Raw genomic sequence first — 17,778 nt, forward strand, 5'->3', positions numbered from 1 at the left:
AAGCATTTAAGTACTGCTCTAAAAATTTCTTCATAGAGACCTAAACCCGTTGTATGGGGCTAGATGCGAATAGGTCTTTCTCTAGAGAATTTCAGATCATGCTATCCTTGTCAGCAAACGTTGAATTTTATGTTTAGCCTCTAAATCTTAAGGATACACTGAAACTACTGAAGAGGAAATCACAAATGTTTATTTCTAGATATAGTCCTCCCTATAAAGATTTAAAAATACGACGAGGTGATAACTCTACGTTGTCTCGACTTTAAATTAGTTAGAGGGCCTTCAAATAGCCATAGTTAAATATGTGACAAGCCGGAGAAGGAGAGAGACACAAACATTAAGATCGAGGTTTATAGATCCACCATAGACGCCCTGTTCTAGATATGGCCCTTCTCTCCGTAAAAGTTCAAACAGCAGATTTGACAGAAGAATAAGCATCCAGAATTCTCCTGACTTATCCAGAAATGAACTCGGAGTAAAGGAAAACTGAATCATGATACCTCTGGAGGAGCTATAATTCCTCTTAAAAGGTCTCGAATGGAAAAAATTTACAATGCCACGTACTTTGACTTTAAGAATCCGTAACAACTTGAAGGAAGTTCAAACTTCAAGCTTAGATTCAATTAAGATGGATAATTTATGGTAATTATTACAAGTGCAAGTTAATCATAAAAATATAAAGAAGAACCGTAGTATTCAATAATAAACAATCAGTAGCCAGTTTTTTATGCGACTAATTAATTTATAACACGGCGAAAAAAATAGCAAAGTAAATAAATAAAATATAAAAACAATTGATTCATTATTAGAACTTGCATTAGTAAAAATTCTAAAATACTAAACTGACTCCGCCCACTTCCGTCGCCAGCCTCTCATCTCACTTCACTGGTCTTTGTCGAAGGCATATTAAATCTTCTGCGATCCTTCTCCCACTTGCACAGTCCTTATATCTTACCTTTTTTGGTGCTATGCACATGGAATTTTAGTGAGGGCAAGTAAAAGACAGTTAGGCAATTAGTAAGTGCAAGGAAGACAGAGTACAGTTTCCTCTTCCATTGTCAACGTTCGATTAGAATCTTTGACTTCCAAGCATCAGCTTCGCCCGAAGACGTGAAAACGTATTGTATCACAAAAAGAAGTTGTTTTTCAATTGATGCGCTCTGAAATATAATTTCTATCGAGGTGTTTGTAGAGGTAAAGCGACATTAAAATTTATCATGGAATTTGTTCTTGAAGAGTGCAGTTTACGCGCATTTTCAAGTATGCGCGTAATTTGCGTCCTCCAAAAACGCGTAGAACTATATCCATCCTCGACTCAACGCGTACTGCTCGTGAGTTAACGATTTTAGCCGATCGTTGATAATGGAAGGCGAAACTGCAGCTTATGTACCTTGCACTTACTAATTGCCTAATTGTCTTTTGCTAGCCCTCACTAAAACTCCATGTGCATAGCACCAAGAAAGGTACTCTATTTCCACTTGAACCCGTGTACCTGGGACCTATTGGCTTTTTATTTTCTGAAGTCGATTGGAGCAGTGCAAGGAGAATGGCAATTAAATGAATTGAATAAAACTATGGAGCAATATTTTGACCGAAGTTAGCAAGAAAAATTGTGCTTTTGTTTTTTTAAGAAATTTTCTATTAACAATATTCAGATTTTCAGAGCTTTAAGCTCCCAATTTACTCAGCTGAATTTTCAAATAATTTAAAAACTTTAAATTTGAACATTCTGGCCTAGCGTATTAAGTCTATATCTGGCCTAAACCTCGACTTCCAATTGTACATAAAAACGAACATTTATGCAAAATCGACGCAAAGATTTCGGAAACGGACTGAAATTGAAATCGAATTGAGCAATAACTTTTGTTTTATGGAAAGTAATTCAATTTTTACGAGGCAATTTGAAAACGTGACACTTGAAGCAGGCACTTATAAGTCTCTCGACATCCGCGACAATAACAGATGCTTTACGGTTGTTCGGATCGTTTCTTGGAATCTCCTCGTTATAAATTTATTTAAAGTCATAATTTCGACTTACGAGAGTGTATATTAAAATCAGTCATGTCTCCATAAGATATAGTACATATTATGTAAATATCAAGATTATCAACCGAACTCTCTGTGAATAGGTTCAACTGTTGAAACTAAAATAGCCGCAATGTTGTTTGCAGTCCTGAACTTTTCTTGATTACTACGTTTTCCATGATATCTATAATCTAATTCCTTTTTGGAAAGTTTCGATAATGGATACATCTCGCATCTATAACAGGGTCGTAAATCAAGAAAAATTACTAGGGCGGATGTGAAATCGATACTTCCGGATCGTAGTAAGGGAGCAAAAAGTTGAATGAACGTTTGGTGTTTAACAAATTTGAGACGTGTCGCGACGTTTGTCGGGAAAAGAGTATTTTTCCCGCAGAGAGGCTGCGAGTATTGCCAGGCAATGAACCGGAAATTAAGGAAATTATGCCATAAAATATTGGCTTTCATATGCCGAAGAGATGTTTCTACTGGGATTCGGAAAAATTCACTCGTGAGTTATGAAATACTATTTGCGAGTTACTTTCGGATTCATGATTTTTTTATAAAATTCAACATGCTCGGAACGAATCGTTTAAGCCAAGGTTCGGAAAGACTCATTCATGAGCTACCCATTGGCAGTTCGCGCGTGACTCACTGACCGCCATTTTTTTTATTTACGTAGTATTTTATAATAACTTATATGATAAATATTAAAAAAAAACCTTAAAGATTTTTCCTTCTTTTATTTTTTATAAACATTTAAATTTTTGTTGTTTTCAATTTCCAACGTTAGCATCTTACTTGCAATATGAGTCATGAATATACTGTACTAGTTATAAAATCAACACATGAGTTATTTGAAAACAACTCACTCACGGGCGTGAGTCTAAATTAAATGAGTATCGTGGATAACTCGTGAGCATGAATCAAAAATAAATAACCGCTTTTAAAACTCAAACTCGTGAGTAACTTATGAGTGGGTTTTTCCAAACCCTGGCTGCCACAGGTAAAAGACAAATATCTGCGATACAGAATTTAATTTAACCAGTTTATATTATGGAATGGTAATAAATGTCGGCTTTCATCTTCTTTGACACTTCCTAATTTCTTGGATTTAGGAAAAAATCCCAATCGGTACGATCCGACAAATAAAAAATGCAATAAAACATCAGAATGAGGGATAAGTGGAAAGAACGTGGAAGGCAACCGGAAGTGATAGAATTTTCCGCCTCAGCTTTCAAATCCTGGAAATTAATTGTATTGTTTAGATCCCTTTTGATCTACCGGATTTATTTTTTTTCCAAGTTACACGAGTCAGCTTCAACTTTTTACATCTTCACTAAAAACTAGTATAATATCCTTGAAAAAGCAATTCTATTCTATGTCGGTGATTAATGAAACAAAAATAATTTATGGAATTTCATTGTGTCCCAACAAAACCTTTTAATGACTGACTGAATTCGTTTTTGGTTCATTAGATTTGGACCAAAAGCAAAGGGGTGTCCTTACCCAGATAAACCGCTTTCATCCCCTAAACTGATCCCATTTCATCTTAGGATAGTTTATCACCTTTCCCAATAATTTAAGAGTTTCATTCTAGCGTCTAGTAAAACCCTAAATCATTTCTTTTAAAACCCTCGAAAACATTTCTTCAAATATTCATATATCAAAATAATCCTTATTTGCTATCACAAGGAACCGCCTATAAAGTAGGGCCATTGAGGATGGCATGAATAATGCACCTCATTTTTTTTCCAGAAATAAAAGGAGAAACGTGGCAAATCATTTATTTTACTATTGTAATATTAGGAAGGCGTAATGTGTAAATGGCACGAAAGCATAAAGGAGCTTCTGCATTTGGGAAAAGATGACAGCGGAAAATGGATTCTCTTTAATATACAATTTCAGGCTGCTCCACACAAGGGGCATAATAAAGAGAATAGTAAAGTACACAAATAGAATGGGACGTCATGGTTTTATTTCTTATTTAAGTTCTAAATTGTGAAATTCTATAACGGTGTGCACTGCGTGGTTCAACAAGGGGTAAATAAGTATTACCCTCATATTTTTCAGCTGCATAATAATAATTCCGTGACTAACACAAAATCCACTTTATCTTTGCACGTGACATTCTTAAGACAGACACAATAAGACTATTCTGCATTTTGCTAATCTTGTGGGGCAGGTCTGGGTTGTAAACAACAAATAAATTTTCACGTTTTCCGAGATCTTAAGACCAGTATATTAAGGGAAAAACGTTGCTTTGCTAAGAATAGGGCCGTTTATTTTCCTCGGAAAAACTATTGCAGGTGACACCGAGGTTAAAACTCTTTGTTTCGTCGCTTTTTATGTAGGGCGAGTAGCCTGGAAGATTTATTGCTAATGGCAAAAACACTTTTGTTAGAGGAATTGGATACTTAAAAAATGCGTAGATGATTTAAACGATTTCTATTGAACATCTAAAAATGATTATTTGGCAGAATTTCTAAATTTGTAGATGCTTAACACAGATTGAATCCTCATTAGCTCTTACAAGACAATGAGAGTCTGTGTCGGAGTGTAACGATGTTATTGCCCTCTTGAGTGTTGTAAACATAAGCACTCTTACACCTACTTAGGTTATTCTCCTGCTCCTTTGATATATAGAAGGCCCCTCCTGAATACCAACAACTAAGCCACAGTGAGCATCCCTAGAGCCCGACAATGCAAACAATATGACTCTCCATACGCCAACCCCAAGATGACCCTAACTGCGAGCTTTTGGATCTGGAATTACTCACTCTAGCTACCCCAGAACAGTATACTGTAATTTATATGCTAATATAATTCATCAGAATAAGATGTTCGGGTGCCTGCCAGAAGCACCCAAACGAACAATCTACGCAATAGAAAAACAACACTGGAGCTTACCAGATAGTTGGTGAACCGTAGGCCTCTATGAGAAGCAACAATCTATGCTGGTGCTCAAGAACTCTATTACTTCCGCTCCGTGACGCATTAGGCTTTTCAATGAAGATAAGGCACTTTTGGCTTTACTGTTGTTCAAGCTTCAACCAAGGTCAAATCATGAGTGAATCTGCTATTTGCACAAATGGTCCGGAAAAATTGACATCGAAACGTAGTAGAATGCCTTTCAGAGATCGCCGAAAACGACTGTCTTCTTGCGGATACCTCAACACCAACCGCCTGGTTTGGAGAAAATTTATTATTGTTAAATGTTCAGAAGATGAAGTTGGTGGTGGTCTCATGGCAAAGTTCCAATGCCAAACTTAATACTATTCGATTATTCTTTGATTGATTCAAATGATACTTTATATCAAAAACTTTTTTCATTCGAGTGTAAAAAAATATATCGGCCAATAAAAATAAATATATACAGAGTAAGTCGGGAGGATCGTGCCAAAGTTCAGGAGCGTGTTGTACATGAAAAATAAATGTAAAAAAAACTCAAATGTTGTTATCCGATTTTCATTTGTTTACAAGTTATAGCGTAAATAAAATTAAAAAAATTTATAAATTTCATAAAAAATTCCATAAATTAACGTTTGGATATCATATTAAATGTTAAAAAATATTGCCATTAACTTCTAAACATTTTCGGCTTCGTCTATGAAGAGCATTCATTGCGCTCCTGATTGTTTCATGTCTTTCTTTAATAGAAGCTGCAGCATTTCTAATGCGTTGAATTAGTGCATCTTGAGTGTCCACTTTTACTCTGTACACTTCAGTTTTAAACCAACCCCACAAACAATAGTCTAGTGGTGTGAGGTCTGGAGACCTTGGAGGCCAACTAATAGGGCCACCACGACCAATCCAACGTCCAGGAAACGTTTCGTCTAAATGTTGCTTAACCTTTATGTTTTAATTTTATTTACGCTATAACTTGTAAACAAACGAAAATCGGATAACAACATTTTAGTTTTTTTACATTTATTTTTCATGTACAACACGCTCCTGAACTTTGGCACGATCCTCCCGACTCACCCTGTATACAGGAAAAACCAGTTCAAACAGGAATTGTGCGAGTGGAAAAGAGCGCATAAGGTTTAGTATGTTTACGACAAGGACCAACGAAGCGGGTTGAGAGGAGACGTGGACGTAGGCATTCTAGTAGTGCCAGATCATTCACCGTTTCAGAATTTTTACTCACAGTAAGTTCTAATCACGGGTCAAATTAGTTTCGAATTTTTACTTCTTTAGAAATTATTGCACATTTCTCCATTATGGCATAACTTAATTACGTCATTAACGAATATGATGATCTAAATTTAATGATATTTGGATATTTGTTTATGACATTTTTAGTGAATCGAAGACTCAGCCGACAGCACTGGTCTCTGCAGGTTTGTTTACCGTTTAAAACGATTGTTCAGTACCGATCGACTGTCGTGTAGAGAATGTTTCAGGTATCGGTTAATTTCGTGGAAATAATACATAAATAAGCGCATTTACGTACTTTTTAATTTATTATCGCTGGTTGGTGTTCCGATTGTTTTTTAAATTTCCATACTCGTGAAGGAGATGGAATTTTTAAAAATCTATGGATTGATATTAATCAAAACATCAAAGTGGAGACGCCGGCCGGATTGACTCCGCCCACTTCATTGCTGATCTTTGTCAGAGACATATTAAAACTTATTCCATCCGTCTGTCAGTTGCACAATTCCTGTGTTCACTTGAACTGGTTTTATCTACACTTTGACTGATATATAGGTATACAAAAATGTCAATAAAAGGGGCAAATTTGTTAAATGACCCTCTTAATTTTCTTTAAAAATTTGTAAAAGTCCTATAAAGTATACGCAACTTTCAAAATTTCAAAATCTTTACTTAAATATTGAAGTGAGGTAAAAAATTTTTCTAAAGTATCTCCAAGCTCTTTTACGAAATATCTAAAATTTTCCCATAAAATTCCCAGATTCACTTGAAATTCCACGATTTCTAAGAACAAAAATATAAATAAGAATCCAAATAATCTGATACTCAGAAATTTCATTTGAGTACCGGAACTTCCTTAAGCAACTTCTAAAGAATCCCCACTAAGAAACAAACATTTATCTTATGCGTGAATCTAATGAACTTCTCAATCTTGTTAAACTTTCGAACTTCACCAAGAGGCCTTAAAAATTCGTCAAGCGATCCTCGTAGTTGGTGCCATACAGAGCGGCTTAAGTAACCGTTTTTTAAATTCAAAAAAAAAGTTTTCTAAAAAATCTCTAAATATTTGTTGCTAACTATCTTTAAAAATCCTTAGAGAGTCAGAATCAGTTTTTCAGGGGTTTTTTAGAAAACGTTGGAAAAACTAAAAAAAAATACGTGTATGAAGAAAGAAAAATTATTGTTACGTTTCCCTTGTGCAATAGTGGTCAAAAATGCTTGTCACTGAATCTCAATAATCATTTTAGCCCCTTTTTGACTACATACTATATGGACTACTTCTAAGTTCATAGTAATTCGTACTAGTAGAGAACAATTAGCATTTCCTCTCATATGCAGAACTTTATTGTTTTACAGTAATTTAAACGGGAATAAACAACTCAGTGCCTGTCTAAACAGAAATTCTATTACATATTTCTATTATAATGTTGTATTGTAGTTTGTCGCAGGCTGTATAAGCGAGAGCACCGTTCCAGAATACAGAATGCAAATTGAAATGCCTTTTCATAAAACAAAAGTTATTGGCAATTGCTTCTGCTTCCTTCAGAATTTCCCATTCCGTAAAAATCGAAGCCTGCGAAAAATCGCTGCAAGTCAAAGAGTTCAAAGGTAGACACGTATTTCTTTTTTTTCTTAGTGTGTCAGTGGTCTAGCACAACAGTATACAGGGTGCTCGGGAAGAAAAGACCACAGGTTAAGAGTGAAAAGACCATCTAAAATGTTGTTAAAAGGGGCCAGAATTAGGATCTTCGCCTTACTCGTCTTTGAAATCTAGGCATTTTAGTAAGTTTCGTAGAAAGCCCGACTTTTTTACCCAAATCTGCTATTTCTCCATTTCTTACCACTCAAAACACAAATATGACGACACTTTTAAAATCCAAATAAAATATCTGTAAAATAGAATGGTTTCTGTTGGTAAGTATGTCTTTTCGAATCCAGCTTAGCCCCCTAAAGAACAGGAAAACCTGGAACTCCATATTCTTTGATATTACTAATGGCAGCTCGCACAATGAGTTGCCCAGCTATCTGTTGGGCGTGAGCTACCATTAAACATTACCAAAATACGTGGAAATTTGATATTTTCTTATTCTTTAGGAGACTACGTTGGATTCTAGAAAACAGATTAACCAACAAGAACTATTCTATCCTATAACAAATTTAATGTGAATTTCAAAAATATAGTCATATTTGCGTTTTCAATGGTAAGTTGAGGAAAAATAATCAGTTTAGACAAAAAAGTCCGGTTTTTGACAAAATTTACTAAAATGCTTATATCTCGAAGAAGGGTCAGGCTAAGGCTCTGATATTAGCGGCATTTAACCACATTTTAGCTGGTTATCTGCCCTCAACCTATGGCCCTTTCTTCCTGAAACACTGTGTTTATTCGAATTTATCGATTTGGTGCCCGAGTGCGCATTTTCGGTGGTTTATATTCCTCTCATTTTCGAAGCTAAACTAAATTTTGCCAGTGCCGTGAGTAAGAATATTTTCATGTTTATTTATGAAGCTTAATAATATTGTGGCCAAATGGAGTCGCCAAAATGAATGGATGACGTTATTGGGTCGTAATTACAAAATTTAAATGACATTCCATTTCATTGGGACAAGGGAGACTTGAACACCCTCATACCTAATTTTTTTTTTGTTTTTCACAAAATAACTAAACTCTCATAACTTCCCTCTAGGTTCCAAAGCGACCATCTACATTCAGATTTGCACATAAGAATTAAAAACAAATTTAAATGTGAAGTTTGAGCAGGCAGAACTTTTCCTCAAGTTTTCTTTATGCTTCGACATTTTCCCTTGAATCGCTTTTGAGGAGATTTGATCATTACGATTTAAAATTTATCCATCTAGTAATTATGTAGCAAAAGGGTACTGAATATTCCATTACTGCATAATATAGAGAGTAAACGTGCAAATTACACGTCCTGTTTTTCACAAAATAACCAAATTAAACGCTCGTAAATTTAAATTGAAATCGTCGAAGGTAATCTTTTTCGCCAGACTGAAACGTTTCTATCTATATTCCATATATTTATACATATGGATTAGAAAGGGATTACCTAGATTCATATTTGAGCAGGAGAATAAAAATGTTCATGAAATTGAAAGTTAAAGCGTGAACAATGAGAATTTTCTTCAGGGTTTTTTAATCTACTAAAACGGACGTTGAACGTTCCTTTCCGTGCAGTACTGGAAAAATTGAAATCTTAAGCATCTCGTGTCATTTTCTTTCTGCCTCTAGTAAAATTACCAATTAGAGCCTCGTCAGATTCAAACAAATTTAAGCATGAGAACTAAAAACTGGATAAAGCATTAAATCTGAAACGTTAGCAACTAGTAAACTTCCTTGAGTTCTCTAGATGAAGGAAAGGAGCAATTGAAGAATGGAGCTGCGTGTTTAATTTCTCTCTCTCTCTCTCTCTCTCTCTCTCTCTCTCATCAAGTATACAAATTAAGCTCTCATGATATTTAATTACTATACTCTTGCAGACAGAATTTTTTTGTATCTAGGTTAGACAGGGTGCATTTACATACAAATTCGAGCAAGATAATTAAAAATGACGAGAAGATTAAACTTGATGCATGAGTCGCTGCAGACCTACTTTAAGTTCTCTCGATGCATTGTCGGTTTCCATTGAAATTCTCTTAAGAAGATTGGACCACTTTGCTTTAATTCTAGGAACCGCAATATCCCTGAATCTATTAATTATGAAATAAAAGGACAATGAACGTCCCTTCGCTGATGTATATTCACAACCAGTTCAACGTAATTAGCAAACCGATCTCAACTGGCCATTCAGCGCGTGATATTTACTTTCCCTAGAAGATTTAATTTGGAAAGGACAGTTCCAAATAAACTACAAATTTACTTCCCTATTGATTTAGGACCAAGCACACTTAATAAAGAGTACGGGTATCAAATGCCCTCTCTGATGTGGTGCATGCCATGCGACAAACACAATACTCAGTGGACTATTTCTGGGTGATCTGTTATTATGCCTTAGAGGGGCGATTTTGGTAGGTTGACATGAGTTTCAATTAGTATTGTGATGCATAGGCCAAGCCGTAAACACAGTAACGTATACGGGGTATTTCTTAAGTACTCTAAAATATTTCACATGGTGATGGCCAGGTCAAAACATAAAAAAAAATTCGTATGATCGTAGGTGCACAGGCGTTTCGTCTTCAAGGTGCAGGTCGTTAAAAATTTATATGTATTTTTTTCTCGTATTATGTGTCGGTTTAGGGAAAAAATAATCAATGATATTATTAGTTTTACGAATAATAAACACGTCGATATTTTAACGTATTTAAAAATAAAATATTTCAATAAATAACGAGGCTGGCCGTCACGGAACAAGCGATTTCAATTTTCTCAGTTACCGTAAATGTGGATCAAGTATTAAGCTCTATTTGAATTTTAATTGAAGTATTTCGTTTAACAGAATAATTTCGTGTTGTTTAATTCGTAATTATGGCGACCTTTACAAATGAAGAAGTGACCCAGATGCATTTTTATTATGGACTTGCAAATGGAAATTCCTTACAGGCACAACGCCTGTATGCTGAACGATACCCAGAGAGACATGTAACATGTTCAGATACTTTCACACAACTTCATCGCCATATACAAGCGGCTCGTTCATTTGTGAAAAGTAAAAATACTGCTGGTAGACCACATTCAGTTAGAACTCCTAAATTGGAGGAAACTGTTCTTTGTGCTGTAGAAAAAGTACTAAGGACTACTACCAGAAGAATTACTAACGACAACATCATGTTATTGCGAAAACAGTTTGGATTATCCTAAAGGAAAATTTGCTATGTCCTTATCATGCCCAACGTGCTCAGGCTCTTTTACCTCAGAATTACATCCTCTGCAGTGGCTTCTTGAAAGAAATGTCAAAATTCCAAATTTTCCAACGAAAATTTTGTCCTCGGATGAAGCAAATTTTTCAGGACATGGTATTAGAAACTTGCAAAACAATCATATTTGGACACAGGAAAATGGCCATGTCATATCAGAAGTAAAACATCAAGTATCATTTCCAGTCAATTTATGAGCTGGAAACATTGGGGAACAGTTGATGGGAGTATATTTTCTTCCACATCGACTGAATGGTGATTCCTATTACCAATTTCTTAGGAATATGTTACCGGAACTTCTTGAAGATGTCTTATTGGAAACAAGGTTCTGTTTCTAGTTTATGCATGACAGAGTGCCTCCTCATTTTGCCATACCGGTTCGAGAGCACGTGGGCAACACGTTTCCAAATCGCTAGATTGGACGAGAATCTCCCCAGCACTGGCCACCGGGACCACCGGACTTAAATCCTTTGGATTTCTATTTTTGAGGGCACCTGAAGCAACTAGTATACACTACTCCAATTGCCACCGAAAATGTGCTTTGAAATTGGATATTATAAGTTTCAATAATATCCGTGATAACCCCGGTATCCTTGGGCGACTGCAGGAATCTTTTAGACGACGAGCTGAGGCATGTGTAATGGCCAGTGGAGGTCAATTTCAGCAATTTATTGAATATAACTCAATTATTTTATTATATCAACATCCTTTCCTTTTCATAGTGTTGTATTTTTTTTTCTAATGCAGCAATGTTATTCATTCTTTTTTCTCCAACCCGATACATAGTACAGGAAACAAATATTAATTTTGAACGCCCTGTATCTTGGAGACGAAGCGTTTGCGGACCTATCATCATATGATTTTTTTTTAATTTTGAGCTGAGCAATCACCTCGTGAAATATTTCAGAATACTGAGGAAATACCCTGTATATTTGTTCTCTATCACTAGGAAAGAATCACGTAAATGGAAAATCTCCTTTTTCCACAAGTTGCTAAGTATATTGTCAACCCGCTTTCTGTCGTAGCATTTTAAGTATTTACATCCAAATTGTGGTGCACGTGCAAAACTTTTAATAAAAATCCCTTCGAGCTTCGTTCTAGAGTGCTTTCAACTGTAAGTGCTTTTTAGAGTATAACGAAACTCTGAGCTGAATATATTTTTTGATAAACCTTCCTGCTGTTTATACCTCACGGTTAAATTGCTTGCGAATATTATTTCCGCTATGTGCAATCGAAAATACATATTTTTCTTAAAATAGTTCCCTTTGTTTCCCTTATTGTGTTCCATGGACGAAGCGAGCGCCTAAGAGAACTTGCAACCGATGATATTATCATAATAAATTTACGTTTACAACCGAGAAGTTTGCAGGGAACGAACAGGCCCGACTGCTTTGAGTACTCTAATCTTCACCTGCAAACTTGAAATTTTGCAGAGTATTACACAAACGAACATTTGTCTTTTAAGCATTAATCAGGAAGCAAACTTTAGCTATTTTGTATTTAAAAGTTCACAAGGGGACTCTCAACTTTCGTTTGGGTGTCAAAAATTTCAGTTGTGATTTCGAAATTTATGAGCTTTCCGTTCACCTTGAATAGCAAATAAATGAAATTTCATAACTTCTTCTCACCTTTGTATGCGCCAAATTGAATATATCGATCGGGACTATCATAGTGTCGATATGTACAAACATTCATAATACTCTATGCCATAGCTGAATTTCATCCACAAACAGACGAAATTAGCATACGTCTAATATGGTAATTCGCTCTCGTGTTGCCAAGCAATAAACTCTGTGATTTTGGCTCTACAAGGTGTTCCTAAAATATACCGAGCAACTTTAAGGGGTAGTGGGGAATATCGATACAAACTTTTTTCTTTAGTAAACATATGCGCGAAAAACGAAAAGGAAACGTTAATATCTTATTTGACAAATGAATATGCATTGGAGGGTTGGAAGAGGAGGTCATATGGCCTGGCCTCCGCGTTCTCCTGACCTCAATACTTTGGATTCTTTCCTTTTCGGCTTATCTGAAATCTCTGATTTATAAAACACCTATTCGTAACGAAGAAGATCCCTTCGCAATACTAATGGATAGTTGCATACATCTAGAAGCCATTCTTGGAATATTTCATGGAGTTCGCGCGTCAATGAACCGATGGTCCAATTTTTACATTGAAGCCAAAGTTCAACGTTTTGAACGATTACTGTAGCCATCGCTTATTTATCAAAACAACCACGTCTGCTATGAATAAAAAGTGATTATAATGACCAAAACTATATTGCCTCTTTTTGCTCAAACGGCTCATTTGCCGGCATATGTGTACTTAAGAAAAAAAACTTGTATCCGTGTTCCCGCCCCTCCTCAAGATTTTGCAGTATATTTTTAGGACGCCCTGTATGTTGACCCTGTTTAGAGTAGGTTTACATTTATTTGTTCTAGACGAATCCATTTTCCTATAAAGAAGGCAAATTTAGAAGAACTAAAATCTACTCAAACGCCTAATGTAAATAGAGAAAAATGACGCTTCTAATTAATTAGAATCCTTTCTGGGGAGAATTAATCAGAAACCTTTTTAATTTAATTTGTTGGTTAACAATTTTAATTCCCAGAAATAATTGTTAACTCAAAGTGTTTGATATATCTGGCTTCCTGCTCTCCGGAGATATAAACGACTTGTGGAGATTCCGCGTTGCATAGCAGCTCCATTGAGATAACATAAATCATTTGGAATGGCATTTTAAAGGATCTATCTAGTAGTTTGTCGATACCCGGAGTTTATTGTATTGTGGATTATCCTTACATCTCGTAATTTATGACATGGTGAAAGGAGAGTGGGAAAGCGCGAGTTTTAGGTGAGCGAAAACAATTTTCCTCCTGTACCGCTTTCAAATTACTTTGTGAACTTTTAAGCAGAGAATTATGGCGTTTTTCCTGAACTATCGTAATTATTTACAATAGTGACTGATGATCTCTGGCACCGCTTCTACGTTGAAATGTTGCGTCATTTCATGACCGGAATATAACGATTTTACTACGATAATAAAAAAATAAAGTGATTTTTCATTTAAACTTCGCGGGTACTATAAAATAATAATTTTTTTGTAAGTTCGTGGCACCGGCTGGGACATCTATGCAAAATTTCATGTCGATAAATTCAGTAGCTGAAGACCTACACGTGTTGTCATAAATGCACAAAAGTGAGTTTTTCGATTTTTATCAGTACGTCCGATTTTGCTCCGCAAAGAATTTTCATTGAATTTTTCTTTACGGAATGAATATTCTGCCGCGAAAACTGTGAAGACGCCTTTGGTGGTGCGGCTATGTCGCAAAAAATATCTACAAGCGGTGCAAAGACTTTAATGCACACCAAGAAGGAGTTCAAAACGAACAGCGCTCCCGACGATCTTCAAGGTCCATCGATGAAAGCTATATCAAGGAAATCAAAGATTTGGTGCTCCAAAACTGTCCTTTGGCAATTAGAAACTTTGCTGTTACTACGGACACGCCATTTGGATCAACCCTAACCGTTTGAGAGATGTTTGGTGATTGATTTCAAAAACACTCAATTTTTTGAAAAAAAAAGCGTCACGTTGGAATGTGTCAAGCAATGATTTTTGACTGACAGGACGTCATGAAATGCGTCATTACGGGAGATGAAACTTAGGTTCGCGTTTACGACCCGGAAACAATGTTCCAACGGGGCGAATATCGTGGAAAAGGTGAACTGGGACTAAAAAAAACCGCGCCAAAATTGCTTAAAAATCAAAGTCATGTTGACAATTTTCTTCAATTAAAACAGTGTTGTGCATCATAAATTCCTACCGCCGACCCAAACTGTTAATGAGGAATATTATTTGAGCGTTACGCGTTGTTTGCGTGAAGCAATTCGACTCGACGGGGCGGAATTATGGGTAGACAATTTTCGGCTTGTGCACCAAGGTAATGCACTTTGCCACACTCCATTGGTTCTATTTGAGAACGTTTTGTCAAAAACTCGACCCTTATCGCTCCGCGGCCACCGTATTGGCCTGATTTAGCACCGTTGGACTCTTGGCCGTTCAACAAGTTCAAAAGACCGTTCCGCGGACACCGTTTCGACTCAATTGAGGATTGATTGAGGACTCAATTGATATAAAGGCCGAATCGAAAAAGGTAGTCAAGGCCATTCCGGAATAAGACTTCTCTGACTGTTCCGACGGTTGGGAAGAACGTCGGCATAACTGTATTGCGACGGTTTTCAGCGCCTTCAAAGTACTCAGAAGAGTACTTTGAAGGCGCTGAAATTCATTTGAAGGAATAAACAAAGATCTTTCATTTTGTAATGAAATCCACCTAATTTTTTGAGCACAGCGGCGTACCGTTTTATTAAACAAATTAACAAGCCAAAAATTGTTTAAACACAACAATGTCAAGGCCTCGATATATCCGAAACATCGCGAAACACACATGTTAACGTAATTTTAGCTCCATTATTATTGCGAATTAAATTCCTTCACTGCCAACTTCTGCACTGAGGTCCCATAAACTCCAATAAATCCTGCAACCAAAGTGAAATGCAGTGCGGTGTGATATTGCAGGAATTAACTGTTTCAGTTAATCTAAATAAATATGTTCCATGTCGACAGTTATTGGCGTCATTACAGGTGCGTAAATCTAGGAAAGCTGAATTAATAGATTGGAGTCTCAAAGGTGCATAGTCGTGTATGATCTGGTTTACCAGTGCAACGTTTCAGAAGTTTGGGGGTTAAACATGCATCTGCATGTACGCCAAGATAATTATTATGGTAAGGCAAATTTGGAAGTAAATTAATAAAATTACAAAGGCTTATTTGACTTAGATTTAGATTTCAAACGAAAATTCAAGGCGGAACTGCAGATGCATTACGGAAAAGGGGATTGGAAGGTTAATCGAAAATATTTCACTTCTTGCGACTCAAGATGAAAATGGAAATTTTCGAGGAAACAATGGATTTTCTCCACATGGGAATAAAGATACATCCTGCATCCGTCTACAAGTTTTACATCTGATACACATTAATGTTAAACTACCGTTAGGAACGGTGTCGTTTCTCTTTGCACAACGTATCTATTGAATTCTTAAGCAAGTGCACCCCACTTACCTAATTGTTTCAGACCACAGACGTTTTAATCTATTTTCAATTTGGATAAGTGCAATCTGAATTTATATTAACGGACAGGAGATTGAGCCAATAGAAAATCCGGAAACCGGAAATGTGATTTTAAATTTTAATTTAGTTTAATATTAATGAAGTCTCGGGTTCTAAAACAATCTAGCAGAGCGGCTTAAAAGTGCCAACCCTTGTTCATAAAGCCGGATTGGATTGGCTCGGAACATGTTGTTCGTATGTGCTTTTCATTTGTAAGGAAATTACTGCTTGGATGTGTTGTATATTAAATTACTCAGATCATTTCTTTCAAAGGAATGTTCGCAGAATAATGTCTGTCCAACATAATAAAGCAACAAGCAATCAAATACAATTAGGGTGTCCGCTCTGAGAACCCATTTCGTAAATAGGAGAGGACACGATAGAAATTTAACATAGCAGACTAAGCAACAACAAAAGTTTCTGGAATTGAAGGTATGCCTCAGTTTCACATTGAAAGGTACCAGGCAGGAAAGGTGCCCTGTTTGTTGATGCCATGATATGTAAATGCAATATTGAAGCAATGATTGCTAATGGCAGCCACGGGATAATTGTTCATCTCTCCAGGAAACACACTTTTATTTCGTCATTTCAGCGGCAACACCGGACAGGGCCGTCACATAACTAGACACCCTGTTCAGCTCATGGACAGACGTATGGAGGAACGGTAATGCAACTCGGCGTTAATGGTTGAATAAGCTTTCGGTGTTCGACTTCCAGCAATTCCTGGTTTTACAGGGTCGTGTGCTTTATAGTTCATGCATCGCAAATAAAAAAATAAAAAAGTAAAAAAATCCGAAACACAGGCCTTCCCTCCGCCTTTTTGTTGCAGCAAGATACGTCGCAAGAAGCTCCCTTTAGTTGACACAACCGCCCCTGGATAGTGGCGTACTCTGAAACATTGGAAGAAAGTTTTTGCTAAAACCTGACTAAATGGAAACGAAGAAGTTATTTACTCTGAAATTAATTTAGGCACAGAGGAGGGAGAAATGATTGAAAGGAGTCTCGACTATAATGCGTATTACAAACCAGTCGTAGCCGAAAAGGCCTACGTGGGAATGCGAAATTCTATTTGTCAATGCTGTATTCAAAGCGGCTATTGAATTTTGAGAAGAAAGGCTACATGGGTGACAAATCGCGTTTTCGTCCTGTCATGTTCGATAAAGAGAGAAAAAATGTTGAAATATAGCCTGCATAGGCGCATGAAAGAAAGTTCGCATTTATCAAGCTTGGTATTATTTTTGTTGCCGGCAAATGACATATTAGGTCGAGGCTTTAATTTTAATGGTTGTTGTAACAGGGTACAAATTGCAAGGACAGTTATTAGTTATATAACTAACGAGTGCCTAAACTCTACTTTACCACACGCTGATGGCAGTTGGATGAACAATACGAAGCAAGATTTTCCTTTCAGTGGAATACTGAAAAATCAGTTTTGTAAGTCTGAGGTACAACACTTTTTCCACGAGGAGACCATATGTGTTGACTTCGTAGGCTCCTGTGAGTTTAATGAGATGCTAGGATGCAAGATATAGAAGGTGGCCCGTTTAAAGCAGCCCAC

The 17,778-nt window shown here is 36.4% G+C and overlaps 1 protein-coding gene across 2 annotated transcripts in view; it reads left to right on the forward strand.

The window, feature by feature from the left end:
- LOC136346525 (uncharacterized) overlaps positions 1–17,778 on the forward strand; it is a 224,514-nt gene that overhangs the window by 102,373 nt on the left and 104,363 nt on the right. The gene's annotated exons all lie outside the window — the stretch shown is intronic.

The sequence above is a fragment of the Euwallacea fornicatus genome, chromosome 23 (assembly GCF_040115645.1).
Source record: "Euwallacea fornicatus isolate EFF26 chromosome 23, ASM4011564v1, whole genome shotgun sequence".
NCBI lineage: Eukaryota > Metazoa > Arthropoda > Insecta > Coleoptera > Curculionidae > Euwallacea > Euwallacea fornicatus.